At 35.8% G+C, this 14,713-nt stretch overlaps 1 protein-coding gene across 19 annotated transcripts in view; it reads right to left on the reverse strand.

Annotated features, from left to right (window-relative positions):
• Positions 1-14,713, reverse strand: part of ZBTB20 (zinc finger and BTB domain containing 20) — an 822,970-nt gene that overhangs the window by 469,707 nt on the left and 338,550 nt on the right. For 18 of the 19 annotated variants that reach the window (XR_010341998.1, XM_064374627.1, XM_064374639.1 and 15 more), the window contains one exon: positions 13,218-13,291. The exons of the other annotated variant lie outside the window; for it this stretch is intronic. The gene's annotated coding sequence lies outside the window, so the exon portion shown is untranslated. The remainder of the gene's footprint in view (positions 1-13,217; positions 13,292-14,713) is intronic. 19 annotated transcript variants of the gene reach the window in all.

Genomic DNA, 14,713 nt, shown 5'->3' on the forward strand with positions numbered 1-14,713 from the left:
GACATCATCGTCAGCCACCAGTTTTTTCCTCACTCGTCAGACTCATGTCGTATTCTGATACCCTTTAGGAATATAGGACATTTCATTTACAATAGTTAGGTTTAAACAGGCTGTATCAGTTTGCTCTCACACTGCTAATAAAGATGTACCCAAGACTGGGTAATTATTTTAAAAAGAGGTTTAATGCACTCACAATTCCACATGGCTAGTAAGGCCTTACAATCATGGCAGAAGGTGAAGGAAGAGCAAAAGCATGTCTTACATGGAAGCAGGCAAGAGAGTGTGGATGGGGAACTACCCTTTATAAAATCATCAGCTCTCATGAGACTTATTCCCTATCACGGGAACAGCACAGGAAAAACCCACCCTCACGATTCAACACCTCCCAGTGGGTCCTTCACACAACACATAAAGATTATGGGAGCTATAATTCAAGATGAGATTTGGGTAGGGACACAGCCAAACCATATCAGATTACTTTTTACGTTTGGTCACAAGATCTAATTAATTATTTTCATGCATAGGATCTAAAGAGAAATTGTATATTTATCAACTGATGTGTTCAAATTTGGTCACTAGCTCAACATATGTGTTTTTATGCATGTCACATGCATGTCTGTGTGATGATACATAGAGCTGTATTATGTATAATGTTAAAGCTTTATTATTGTCTGGTTAGGGAAGTAGTTATTATCCAGAAAAATGGTTTTCTAATGTGCAGCAGCATGTTACATTTGATATCACTGAATTGAAATTTTTAAGATGAAATAGGAGTTGGGTTCTGATAAAAGGTTAGCATGCAACTAGATGCCATCTCCTACCAACCAAAGCAGAACATCTGGGTGGGTCCAATGCATTAACATTTTAAAGAAACTTTATAAGTTTTAATATGCAGCTAGAATTAGGAACCTCTGAGATAAAATGATCCTGAGTTGGGGGAGCTAAGAGTAAACAACTGAAGGTAATTTTAAAAGGCAGTTAGGGCCTGGAGCATACTGAGATGAAGGGAAGAGAAATTGAGAATTATAAATAGCAAAAGATCCACTCAAGCTAGAAAAGATCAAGTATTCTTTTAGAGTTAGGAGCAGAAGAGGCATCAGTTACAAGGATAATTAAGATCTAGATTATAAGGGGCTGCTATCATAAAATTTATACTAGAACAAAACCCATGAAAATAGTCTGAGGAAGTCATGAGGTGAGAATAAGATAAACAGGTAAATATTTAAGCAGACTATAGAGTTATGGAAATGTCATCAGGTCTCTTGATTGTGTTTATTTTGTTCCATTTAAACACTTGTTCTGAGGTTTATAAGTGAAACATGAAGTAATTTATCATCTAATTTATTTTATATACAAAAGCATGGTGAATACACACACACACACACACACACACACACGCATTTTTGTTAATAAGAACTTGTACCAACTAGAGCTCAGGAAATATTTATTGATTTAATGAATCAATCTACTTAGAGTATGCATTTTCTTTTGTGCTACAGAAGTTGAGGCAATACAAATGAAACTAAAACTTCTGTGTACTGATTACTTTTGTCAGTCTGCTTTTCTGAGAAATAAAGAGTTAGTAGTTTTTAAAATAATGTCATTTATTAATTTGCAAACTTCTTTAATAATAGTACACGCCAGGTGCGGTGTCTCATGCCTGTAATCCCAGCACTCTGGGAGGCCAAGAAGGGTGGTTCACAAGGTCAAGAGATCGAGATCATCCTGGCCAACATGGTGAAACTCTGTCTCTACTAAAATACAAAAATTAGCTGGGCGTGGTGGCATGTGCCTGTAGTCCCAGGTACTCGGGAAGCTGAGGCAGGAGAATTGCTTGAAACTGGGAGGCAGAGTTTACAGTGAGCCGAGATCGTGCCACTGAACTCCAGCCTGGTGCCTGGCGCCAGAGCAAGACTCTGTCTCAAAAAAAAAAAAAAAAAAAAAAGCTGTTCACTATAACTAGTGAAAAATTAAAAACTGTTTAAAGAAAAATTGATAATCTTTCCTGAGTCCTTTTTTTGTTTCCAACTCTGTGAAATAACCAATGTGAAGAATATGGTATGAATTCTTTTTTCTATAGCTTTCTTCATGTTCATATAAACATACAGAACATATTTACTAATAAATATTCATTACCCTGAAAATTATGGTCATTCTTCTAGGTTAACAGCTATAGATATAATTCATTATTTTTTAATGGCTGCATTATCTTCATAACATGGATGCATCATCTGTCCATATCATATGATATACATGTAGCCAAATTCATGAAATCAGTATACTTTTTTACAAATTTTACTAAAAGTATTACTAAATTTTTACACAGGATGCTCAAAAACACTGAAGACCTATCTGGTACCAGCTTCGGTGACTAAGAAAGAAAATTAGTGAGGTACTCCTAGTATTTTGCCCTCCAGATGGTCACTGACGAACAGGGGAGACATAACAGTGATTTTTTTTTTTTAATTTGAGAGAAACTTCTCAGAGACTTTATAGTAACAAATGCTTTTAAAGCAACTATTTAAAAGAAGTGATATATCACTAGCAATTAATTCTTCATTGTTTTCAAAGTATGATTAGTACTTGGTAGCAACAGAAGACTTCCCTATATGACAACTCAGAAACAAACCACTAAGAGCTCAGATAAAGGACCTTACTCTTGAGACCTCAAAGTGATTTATATTTCCACTAATACTTCTATTGTAATATATTATATTGGTAAACTAGCTTTATTCCATGGAACTCTAAATATTTAAAACTTCATATATATCATTTGACTTCTTTGCATAATATGTCTTTAAGATGGGAGAAAGTGCCCCCTACAGATAAGGAAAATGATCTTAACATAAAACTGACAACACTTGAATCAAATGTCCAGCTAGGCCCACACTATTTCCTTTCAATTATACTTGCTGCCTCACTAGTGGTAAGTGCAATGATAATGTAGACAGTATTATGTCATCAATTAGAGTCTCAGGTAGCTTGATACAATCAGTTCTTATTTAAAAACAAAGCTTTCCATGCAAACTGTTTTCCTACTTCCTAAAAGGTTTGTGACTAAAATGTCACTGACAGGTTTTTTTAGGTGAGATGAGTCTAAGCTTACTGGGCAGCCAGAGTCTAGGCAGACCTCTCACACTTTCTAGTGCTACAAGAAGATGAGCAGATGTAGGGTTAGATGTGTAACCCAAGCTCCTAGCTGTTCCTGCCAACCCTAACTTAGAGAAGAGAACAGACACTGATGGTAACAATGGCAACAATAACAATGTATCATTTATTGATTCTCTAACAAAGTCTTAAAATATTCAAGTAATGTAAGCAAAGAACAATGCAATGAAATTGTAGCAAAGGTTAGGAAAATTTTCTATGGTCAAGATAGTACATTTGCAAACAAGTAAAAGACCATGTCAAAAATGTAAATCTTCTAATACCCAGTAACTCTCTTGTCTGAGGCAATTTATTTTCCTACATCTTTGAAGACATTTTATTATAAAAGGTTATAACTGAGAATCTGACACTAATCAGAAGAGTGATCTTCATTCTGTATTCAGTGTCTCATGACCCCCTGAAAGAATCTCAGCTCAGCATGGCCTCCTTCCTTTTCCAGTTGACTCAGAGAATGGTGCTTTCAAACTGCCTTTTGGGATACATGAAGGGGTGCATTTAGAGCCAACCTGAAGTGTAACACTCTTTATTGTTCCTGAGAAACGTGTGCTAATTCCCTAGAAATTTACTGTTTCAAAGAGTCACAAGCTCCTGATTGCTTCTCATCAGTCTTGAAGAGATTAGATAAGCTTCCTTCCTCTTACAAAAAGCCTTTCTTCATTCAAAATTCCTTTGAGAACAAAACATTGAACCAGAATTGGATTTTTAAAAAAATATTTTAAGATTGTTGAAAACATTTTTTTTTCTCCTGAGGAGACCCAGCAATTCAAAAGATATATTAATGCACATTCTGATTTAGGGCTACTAGCAACATATTGCAAAGAGCAAGGTTGAGCCAAAGAACAAAGTCCCTTCTGCTAAGCAGGAAGGATGTTTTTTAACTGGCTTACTTTAGAAGACTTGAAGACTGCTAAGGGCTTTCACAGACAATCTCAGAAGTCAAAGCTCAAGAAGTGGGGTGAAAAAAACTACTGAGAACCCTAACGGGTAGCATTGCTTCTAATTACTGTAAAATTGCTATGTATACTGATGCCCCACATCCCATTCCCAGACTCAGATTATTATTCTACAGTGAGATCTGGTTTTAGAATACTTGTTTGAGTGTGTCAGTAATAGAAAATGACCTCTTCAGAAATAGGGGTGTTTACATGCAGTACTCCTAAAATTGGTGCACATGGAAGGTAATTCAGGGTCATGTTTGCAATGGCACACATCATCAGCAATGTTTCAACCCCTGCTCACCACTCTAACCTGGTTTCACCAAGACATTCACTTCAATGTAGTCCTCAGTGGTCTTTAGAAACCAGTGCTAGAAATTTATAAGTATGTTTGAATTTTCAAAGTTTTATTTTATTTTTTGAGATGAAGTCTTGCTCTGTCGCCCAGGCTGAAGTGCAATGGCTCGATCTTGGCTCACTGCAACCTCGGCCTCCTGAGCTCAAGTGATTTTCCTGCCTCAGCCTCCCCAGTAGTAGCTGGGATTACAGGAACCAGCCACCATGCTCAGCTGATTGTTTTTTGTATTTTTTAGCAGAGATGGGGTTTCACCATGTTGGTCAGGCTGGTGATCTACCCTTCTCAGCCTTCCAAAGTGCTGGGATTCCAGGCCTGAGCCACTGTGTCTGGACCCAAAGTTTCACATTTTTACAACAGCAATAAGGCTGAGCACCTTCATAGGCCTTTACCTCTGATCACACTATAAGGCTTTAATTAAGTTAGTCTTAAGAAGGAAAATGTAAACCAAATCCCAATTATTAAACACTGGAATTATTCCTTCTTATTGGTCTAATAATTTTTTATTTCTCATTCATTTTTTGAAGGTTTTTTTTCAGTATTACCTAGGTTATTGGCAGTAATATATGTGATATGATAGGGTGCTGGGAACAGGCACACAATGAATCAAGATGATGCAGAAATGAAAGTCTAATGCTAAATATTTTACCAATCTTCCCAGTTCTTCATTTTTCAAAGGAGGAAACATACAGAGGACATAATATTTAATTCCAGCCATGATGACATAATTTAATTATAAAGCCAACCTCCCAACACACTTTCTTTTCGGGAAGTTTGTGACAGCAGGTATTACAATTCTGCTTTGCCAGATGAGGTGTGTGAACCATAGAAAATTAACTAGCATCCAAGAGAAGAACAGACTTGGATGTGGTCAGAGTAATATGAAGAACACTTGCAGTCAGATAAATCAAAGTATGAATGCAGGCTCGGGCTTTTTTTCCCCTAAAATGTATAGAGCAATGTAATCTCACTGAGCCTCAATTTCTGAAACTGTGAACTAAGGATTATGACATCAATCTACAGGCAGTGCTGTGAGAATTAAATGTGAGAGGGCATCTGCTAAATGTAACTATTTTTCTTATCCTCCTCAAGTTTTTTGGTCTTTTAGACATTTGGGCTATTAGAGAACTAATGACTTCTGTGACCACACAAGCTCAGGCAGTAACAAAATGCAACAGATTTAAAAACACCAAGCAGGAGATAGCAGAGTTTGAATCAGTTAGATCTGATAGTAATACAAACCTCACTTAACTGGCTTTGCAATTTTAGATGCTACTTAATCTTTCTGGGGCTCAGTTTTTTCATTATAAAATGGAAATGATTCCTACTTTGCTGGGTGGTTGCTGAGTATGGTACAATGATTACAAACAACTCTAAAAAACTATCTGGTATATAAGGTGGATTATAATGCATATTGTTCAGATTTTTTATTAATTAAGGTTTGTACATAGACTCATCTCCTGCAATTAATATTTCTTTTTCTACCCAAGACCTTGAAAGAGTTATGATAGGGGCTTTGATCACATATTAGCTGGTTTGGCTGTGGTAATTTGGCTCCTGAGCATTGGGATTACAGTACCACCCCTGCAATTAACTATTTAACTATGACTTGGATAGGAATTCTAGGCCTGAATTTTGTTTGTCTCCAAAAATGAAGAGGTTAGAATACATAATTCCTACGGTTCCCTGTCACTATAATATTTTTTGGTTCCAGTGTCTTTTCACTGAGCTATAGCAGATAAATCCTCATATCTTTAGAGCTTAAGCTACTTCTCTATGGTTTAATTTCCACATTCCCTCTACTGTAGTTCTTCTTTAATTGCAAAAGGAGATAATTTCTGTCACTTTGCAAACAAACCAATATTTCTATTCTGGCTTAGTGGTATATACCAGGTTATTAATGCATCATACTTAAGAAAAGCCTGGATTGTTCTTCAATCCAGAATTCCAGTAATGTTGTAGGTAGTAATAATGAGAATAATGATGATTTATTTTCTATGCCTCCAGGCCCTGGTCATTGCACATGATAAAATACACCAAAATTAAAAATGAGATTAAGGTTTAACAGATAAAAAATACATTCTAGGAACAAAACACATTTTTGGTGTGCACCTCTACATTATACAACAGGCACTTAAAAAATAAACAAAAATAAGAAATCCATTAACCAACAGAATTTTAATAATTATTAACTAGAAAGGAAAAAAATTAACTTGACCTTGTCTTAGAAGGCTGTCAGAGATCTTTTCTGTTTATGAAAGTGAGAAATATGTTTTGAAATATAAGACCTCAATTTCTCAAACTCAGAGGTAAATCTTCAGGAAAGATTTAAAATAAATGTATGGATTTTATTAGCATGTGTATATTATCCACCTTTGAATTAATTTGATCTTGTCTTATTCTTTCAATTGGTATCAATTGATATTTTTGTGTATCTACTATGTGCTTTCCCACTGCACTGAGCATAAAATTCAAATTCCTCAATCTGGCATTTCACTGACCACATCTCCAGCTATTCACCTGCTTTGCTCTGGCTACTCTGAAGTTCTTTTAGTTCTTTGAATACAGAAAGTCTGTATTCAAAGCTTTGCATTTGAATACAGGATTTTGTATATGCAGTTTCTATCTGGAGCTTTCTTCCCTCCCATACTCCCTTCCCTACCCCAAATTCTTCAAATGGCTGATATATTTTCTGTCCTTTAATGCTCAACTCAAAGAACACTCTCAGAATTCTGTCCTCAACACCCAATGGACAGTATAATAGATTTCCCCTACTGAACGTTGTCTTGCATACATAACACTTTACGTGGACCCATAGTTTGTACTGTTGCAATTATGTTTGTATTTATTACATGTCTAATTTCCTTAGGAGACTATAAATCTCTCCTTAGATGAAGGTCTAAGGGATCATTTCCATATTCCTAGTATTAAGCATAATTGAATAATGAATCAATGATTCTATTGTGGTAGATTCAGTGAGGCTAAGAAATGTTAAATATGGACTATTCCCTTAAAATTTTATTTTCTAGGAAGGGAATAAGGCATGCACATAAAGTGTTACAAAATACAGGAAGTAATTCATGTCTCAATAAAAGTGTAGATGAGTACTGTATTAGTTTCTTAGAGCTGCCATGACAAGTTACCAGAAACTTGTTGGTTTATAAATAATACCCGAACTTTTTATTATCTCACAGTTTTGGAGGCTGCAAGTCGAAAATCAAGTTGTCAGCAGGGCCACTACAGGTGCTAGGTGAATTTGGTAGCTAGGGGAGAGTGGATTGTTTCTGGCCAAGTCAAGGAAAGAAGGATTCATGAATTTAATAGCATTAGAAGTGAACTTGGTAGGATGGGTTGGATTTGCATATGAATAATTGAACGACGGACATTCCAGATGCTGGAACAATATGAATAAAGTGAGTGAGGGAACTTGGCCTGAGTGTATAGTACATACAACTAGGTAGGTGACAATTAACTAAGAAATGGGATTAGAGTTAGATTTTAGGATGTCATGAATACTGATTAGTGATTGTTGTACATACAATTATTTAAAGTTTTGTCTGAACAAAGGCAACATAATCTTAGTGCTCCTGTTTCAGGAAAGTTAATGGGGCAGCAGTGTTTAGGATAAGCTGATCTCCCTGCTCCATCTCTTCCAGTTGGGAGATTTTTGCAAGCAAGAGAAGACAAAATCCTGACTAGAACAGAGTTATCAAAGAAAGAGAATAAATAAGACTTGTCCACTTACTGGACATCTAGGAGGACGAGGAGGAAAGAATGATATATTTTGAATAAAGATGTCCTAGAGAATAGGAGTTAGAAAAATTAGGATAGTTGAAAGGAGGATGATTTTTAAGTAGAAGAATACATTTAGTTTTAATACACTGACTCAAAGAAACTAGTGTGATTTCTAGTTGAACATTTAAATAAAGATGTTGGAAATATAGGACTAAAGTTTTGAGGACATATCAGGACTGGAGATATAAATTTCTAAATTATCTATAGTGAAATAATTGAAGTTATGTAACTCTGAGAATCTCTGCCAAATCATGAGAAGAGTACGAATGTGGAGTATGACAGATGTGTTCATATCCTGTATCTACTATACCTTTTGTATGACCTGCGACAAATTGCTTAACTCCATTATTTTCCCATATATAAGGAGGAAAATAATATTATCCCTTAATTAGGATTACATGAGTTAAATACTTAAAAGCTCATATTTAAGCTGCTTTTATATTTTGGGGCATAATTCTCCATAAGAAATACATTTATTTTGCCATCTAGTATCTTAAAAATATGTGATGTGCTTTAAAAAATATTTATTTTTGGCCAGGCACGGTGGCTCATGCCTGTAATCCCAGCACTTTGGGAGGCCGAGGTGGGCGGATCACAAGATCAGGGGATCGGGACCATCTTGGCTAACACAGTGAAACTCCGTCTCTACTAAAAATACAAAAAATTAGCCAGGTGTGTTGGCAGTCACCTGTAATCCCAGCTACTCAGGAGGCTGAGGCAGAAGAATAGCTTGAACCCAGGAGGTGGAGGTTGCAGTGAGCCGAGATCATGCCACTGCACTCCAGCTTGGTGACAGAGGGAGACTCCATCTCAAAAATAAAAAATAAAAATAAATAAATATGTGTGTGTGTGTGTGTGTGTGTGTGTGTCTGTAATTTATTTATTTTCCTTTGATTCTAGTACATGTGATCTTTTAAACTTTCATGACCTACTAAAGGGTTATAACCCACACTTTGGAAAACTGATCCTCCCATACATTATGGTTTTCATTCAATTCCTCCTCTAGTCACTGGCCTCAACAAGCATTTTTTTTTTGAGCCAGAGTCTTTCTCTGTTGCCAGGCTGGAGTGCAGTGGGGTGATCTTGGCTCACTGCAACCTCTGCCTCCTGGGTTCAAGCGATTCTTGTGCCTCAGCCTCCCGAGTAGCTGGGACTACAGGCACATGCCACCATGCCCAGCTGATTTTTGTATTTTTAGTAGAGACAGGGTTTCACCATAATAGCCATAATGGTCTTGATTTCTTGACCTCGTGATTCACCTGCCTGGACCTCCCAAAGTGTTGGGATTACAGGCGTGAGCCACCATGCCCAGCCCCCAACAAGCATTCTATGTTGAAATCATATCACTACTATTCAATGTATCACATTATTCCCTTATGGCCCAGAAAACATGATAACCATTTATTTCCTCTGCTATACCATATAACATTTTGTGTATAAGAAAGATGTGTTTTTCCCAGATAACGTATGAATTCCTTAATAACAGAAAATAGGTGTTATGTATCGGTATATCTTGGTAAAATGTTTTGTTCATAGGAGGCAAGGGATATTAATTTATTATTATAAGAAAAAAAGGAGAAGACATTTGAAGAGAGAACTTTGTTGAACATTCACATCTAGGACCCTGCTCTGGTATCCCCATGTCTTGATTCCCCCTTTTTCTCTATATGTCAAATCTTCCATGGAATTTTAAAGGGCAGAACATTGTCTCCCTGTCTTTGAGGCAAAAAGACTTAGGCCACTAACTTTTAGTACATGGAGGAGAGAAGGAAGGCCTGGATGGGTTAAAATAAAGGAAGAAACTAGAAAGTGTCCAGAATTTAGCTTTGGGTAAAATAATAGAAAAGTTCTTACTGTAGTCTCTTTGAATTGGTAAATGACAGAATCCAATGAAAGCAATGTGAAACAAATTACCAGAGCAAGTAATTCATTTTAAAATATTAAAGCTTATTTCCTTTTTTTCGGACACTGGAAAACTTTTCTCTGGTGGAATGACCCCTGGCAACAGTGACATTCTGACACCATGCATGGTGTACACTCTTGGGAAGTTTGAATTCCATGCCACAATGGCTCTGTTCAGATTACTGGTTTCATCATGCCTGTAAGCCCAATTAATTACTGAAGTTTCTAATGTTCTTATGTCCACTTTGTAAGTCATCATAAAGAATATTAAGTCAACCAAAGAAATTTGCCTCTATAGGACTTGTTGCTCAACCAAAGGCATGATATCAGGAAAAATAATAATTAAAAAAACCCTCCTTTGATAACAACCAATGTCTTCAGGATACTCTTTTATATATGAATTTTAGATTCTGATGAAGAGGATTACAGTTCAACAAGTCTCAAAAAATGAGCCCAAGGCAATTAGCTACTTAGGAAACACTGCTTAGACCCTGACTACAGAGGAAAGGTTGAAGCTTCAGAATGTAAATTCAGATAGAAATTCAGATTGACTATCATGTCTCTAGGTCTCTAAGCATGATGTGTGATGGTGGTCAGTAGGTTTGTGTAACCTATGTGCCCTACCGTGTGCCTCAATTTACTTATTTCAAAATGGAGTGATTAGACTTTGTTTCTTACATCCTTTCCCACTATAATGTTTGGTGATGCTCTGCCCTTATATTCCTTTCACCTAATCTTTTTAATCTTAAAAAATATAAAATGTTTTTATAAAATTCTTTGATGTTCTTAAATGTTATTCAACATGATAACAGTACAATTCACTAAGCCTAAATTTCATCATTTTAATATTGCCTCAGAGGCCTAGTTTTATGAGAGCCTTAATTTGCATCACCAGAAGCTCATTTAATAAAAATGAAAGAATCCCTTTTGTAAATAAATTTTAAAAAGTGATGATGAGGAAGAGGGACAGAGAACTGTATGCAAAAAACCCAAAACAAACAAACAAACAAGAAATCAGAAAACGGAACTTAGAAGGTGTCAAATGGTTCTGAGTTCTAAAGAATACTGTGGTTACATTAGTGTTGAAAAGCTGGTGCTAGCTTTTTATGCACTAAAAGTACATTCTGCTAATGGTACCTTCCCAAATCCCTGGCCTCTTGACCCAATACTTATTATATCACTGTCCTTTTCCCCTGAAACAAAATCTATCAGTAAGACAAACTGAGGTATCAGAGCATCATCTACCCTGGAATCGGGCATATTGATCTGTGGAGTCAACTCTAGTGTGTGGGATATAAAATACACAACTTAAATGGAGAACTGCTGAAGACCATTTCATAGGTGAAAAGGATGTGGTATGAATGGGAAATTCTCACTTTGGTTGGGAAAAAGAAGTGCAAAGTCAATGAGGTAAAGGACGGGGAGTTGGATTCCTGATATGATATGATAAGCAGAAAGGTTGTTTTTGGCAAATTCCTTTATCACTTCTTCCTGACTGTAAAAAACCATATTCAACCACTGTTTATAATAAATATTCTCTGACAGAATGAACCCTAGATTTCTGACTTTTAAAAAGTTTTGTAATTAAAGTAATAACGGCTGTTTTATGACTACCTTGTACCAAGGGTTAGGAATTGCAAAAATGAGTAAGAAAGAGTCCCTGCTCTTAGAGACCTTACTGTCTGTGGTTTTGTAGTTATGACAAGAATTAACAGTAACCATCATTTATTCACTCATACCAGACAAGTACCGTGGTCAGTGGGCAACATACACGAACTGCCAAAGTCCCCTTCATCTCACCACATGCAATGACAGTGCTCTGTCCATGCATCATCTCTCAACAAAAACGAGCTTAGCAGGAATTCAGACCATAGGCAGAGACATATAAGCAACTCCAGAACTGCCTACTGTCAACACACAAGAACTACAGTCAATAGAGTTCAGTGAACTAGAGTGAAAAATGAGAGCAACTGTCTGAATCACCTTTAGTGTACTCTGTTGGTGGCTGTGACACTCTAAAAACCACGGTGCAGCAGACTCCACATCTGGCATTCCAACAACGGAAGGTTAAGTGTTTTAAGACTCCTTAGCGAAAGAACTTGCAATACATTAAACTGTAAAACTGACGAAGACATCATAAGCTTCTGGATTTTATTACCAAAATGTACATTTTGATCTAAAATTAAAAATAAAAACAGATTGACTTTCCTTGTAGTATTTCACAACCTTTGAATGCAGCATTAAAAATGCTTTTCTTTTTTTTCTTCACCAACTATAAGCTTCTGTTTTCTTACCCTGGGCGTCTGAATCTTTTATATGCTTGGGTTCTATTCACTGCCTGTTATTCAGACGTTGAAATCCCAAATGTTAATTGTTCTTCCAAGTACATTGACAAAACAGCAGCTAAATAAGGGTAGACCAGACTGTGGTAGACTCTGACATGCATTTATGGAACAATGGGGCTCTGAGAGACAGCCTTGTAGCTCACGGGAAGACATAAGATGTGCTATTTTGACTGCTTCGTAGCAGAATGGGGAACACACGCACACAAGGGAATTATGCATTTTACTTAGTTTTGCCCAAAGTCCTCAAGGCAACAGAATCTTGTGATGTCATCATGAACTTTCTTTCTCTCCATTTCCATTGACACAAAGGCTAAAAATTTCTAATGACATCACAAAGGGGAAAATGAAATCTACTTTGATTCCATAGAAATCTTTTACCTTCAGTGAGACTGGTAAAAAAAAAAAAAAAAAAAAAATGCAAGAATCTTTCCAGACAGGGTGTATGTCACTGTGCTCATGCACAGTGGGTGACACCCTCCCTAATGAAATTCAAACCAGCCAAAGGAAAGGATTCACAATTTAGGTTGGATAAAAAAGACATACTGAATATTGAGACCAACAACTTTTTTTTTTTTAAGAAGAAAACCATTTAAACATATATTTCTTCAGGGACATTCAAATTTTTACTCATGTCTGGTTACTATGTTACCAATGTTTTTGTTCTTTTTTGGGTTGGTCACAGAAACACAGAAGAAGGTACAGGAAGCTTTGACTTACAGGAATACAGTGCAGCTCAATCTTTTGTTTTTAAGGTGCAGTGATTTCAGTCTCTAAATGTAACTTCAGGCAGTCTGAAAAGAAACAGGTTAAAATCTCTTTCAGTTATAATTGGTATTTCAGATTTAATTAAAAATTAAACTTTCATAATGTTTCACCATCCAAAGCAATGCATTATCAGTCAAGCGTGGCTTTTCTTTTTTTTTTTTCCTTAACAGAAAAAAAGAAAACCTCTTCCCAGAGTAGTTTTTTAATGAAAAGAAAAGGATCTAAAGAGGAGAATAAAAGCAATTCTGAAAAACAAAATATGCCTCCATGTTAAGGACTTCAAAATGATATGACTAGAAACTCAATGTTTCTGAATTTTAGCTATATTCTAATTTTTTAAAATAAATTCATAAACTATTTCACAGCCTAAAGATTACAGAAAATATAAGTTCAGAGAATAAAAAAGAAAATCTATGGATCTGGATACACGCATTAAAGGGAAATTATAACTTCAAATACAATTGTAAAAAATGCTAGATCTGCTACTTTTCAGTGACTGAATTGCTGGTGAGATAGATGGTGAAGCAGGGCTAAATGAACATATTTAACAACACAAAATGGCCATTGAAATGTACTGTATTATGGGTTTAGCGTGCCCCATTTCACATCATATTGTACATCTTGTCACATGCAGGCACTGCTGTTTGAAGCAGCACAGGACGACCAAGAGAGTCTGAACCAGATTCCCTGTTTTAAATAACTGTAACCACATTGCTTATTTTTTAAATATGTACTTTTAATTCTAAATTAAGTAAGAGTCCAGGCACTAAGATCTCCAAATATATCATAAATATTGGGCTTAAAATATTATACCATTTTTTCAATCATTTCTTTCTTCAAACAACGCCATATATAAAGATAATAGTATTTTAAATTAAAAAGACATACACTATAATTAAATCATCCTTACTTTTAGCTTTCAAAAACTGATACAATAGGATTTAGAAAAATTTGGTTTTTAAAATATAAAATGAGATAACATAATTAGCTTTCTTTCATTTTACAGCATGGCAGAATATTTTCTACATATTTGTAACACTAAATGTCATATGTTTATGTCCAATTTCACATTGGTGCAAGGTAATATTTTAATATTCCCCTATATAAGAGCATAATCACAAATCACCCCTGAAATTGTACTATTATTAGAAAGCATACGTAGGTCTTATTTGTGATTCCTGTTTTCCTTTTCTCTTGAACTGTATAGAGGAATATTTTGGGTAATATGTCTATTTGATGTACATAGATTTTAAATGTAAACATGCTCAAGTTCACACTAAATTCACTCATGAATGAGATTAGATTTAAAAAAAAATCACTGACATTGACTAACTAAACTTTTCCCCTCCTCTCACATGCCTGAATTAGGCTAAAAATGAACCAGCGTAAAGGCAGAAATTATGGAGGCGTCACCAGGGACAACTGAATGAGAGGAGGGGAGTGCACAT

This window comes from Aotus nancymaae, unplaced genomic scaffold, assembly GCF_030222135.1.
Source record: "Aotus nancymaae isolate 86718 unplaced genomic scaffold, 86718_ANA_hifiasm-v0.15.2.pri h1tg000011l, whole genome shotgun sequence".
Taxonomy (NCBI): domain Eukaryota; kingdom Metazoa; phylum Chordata; class Mammalia; order Primates; family Aotidae; genus Aotus; species Aotus nancymaae.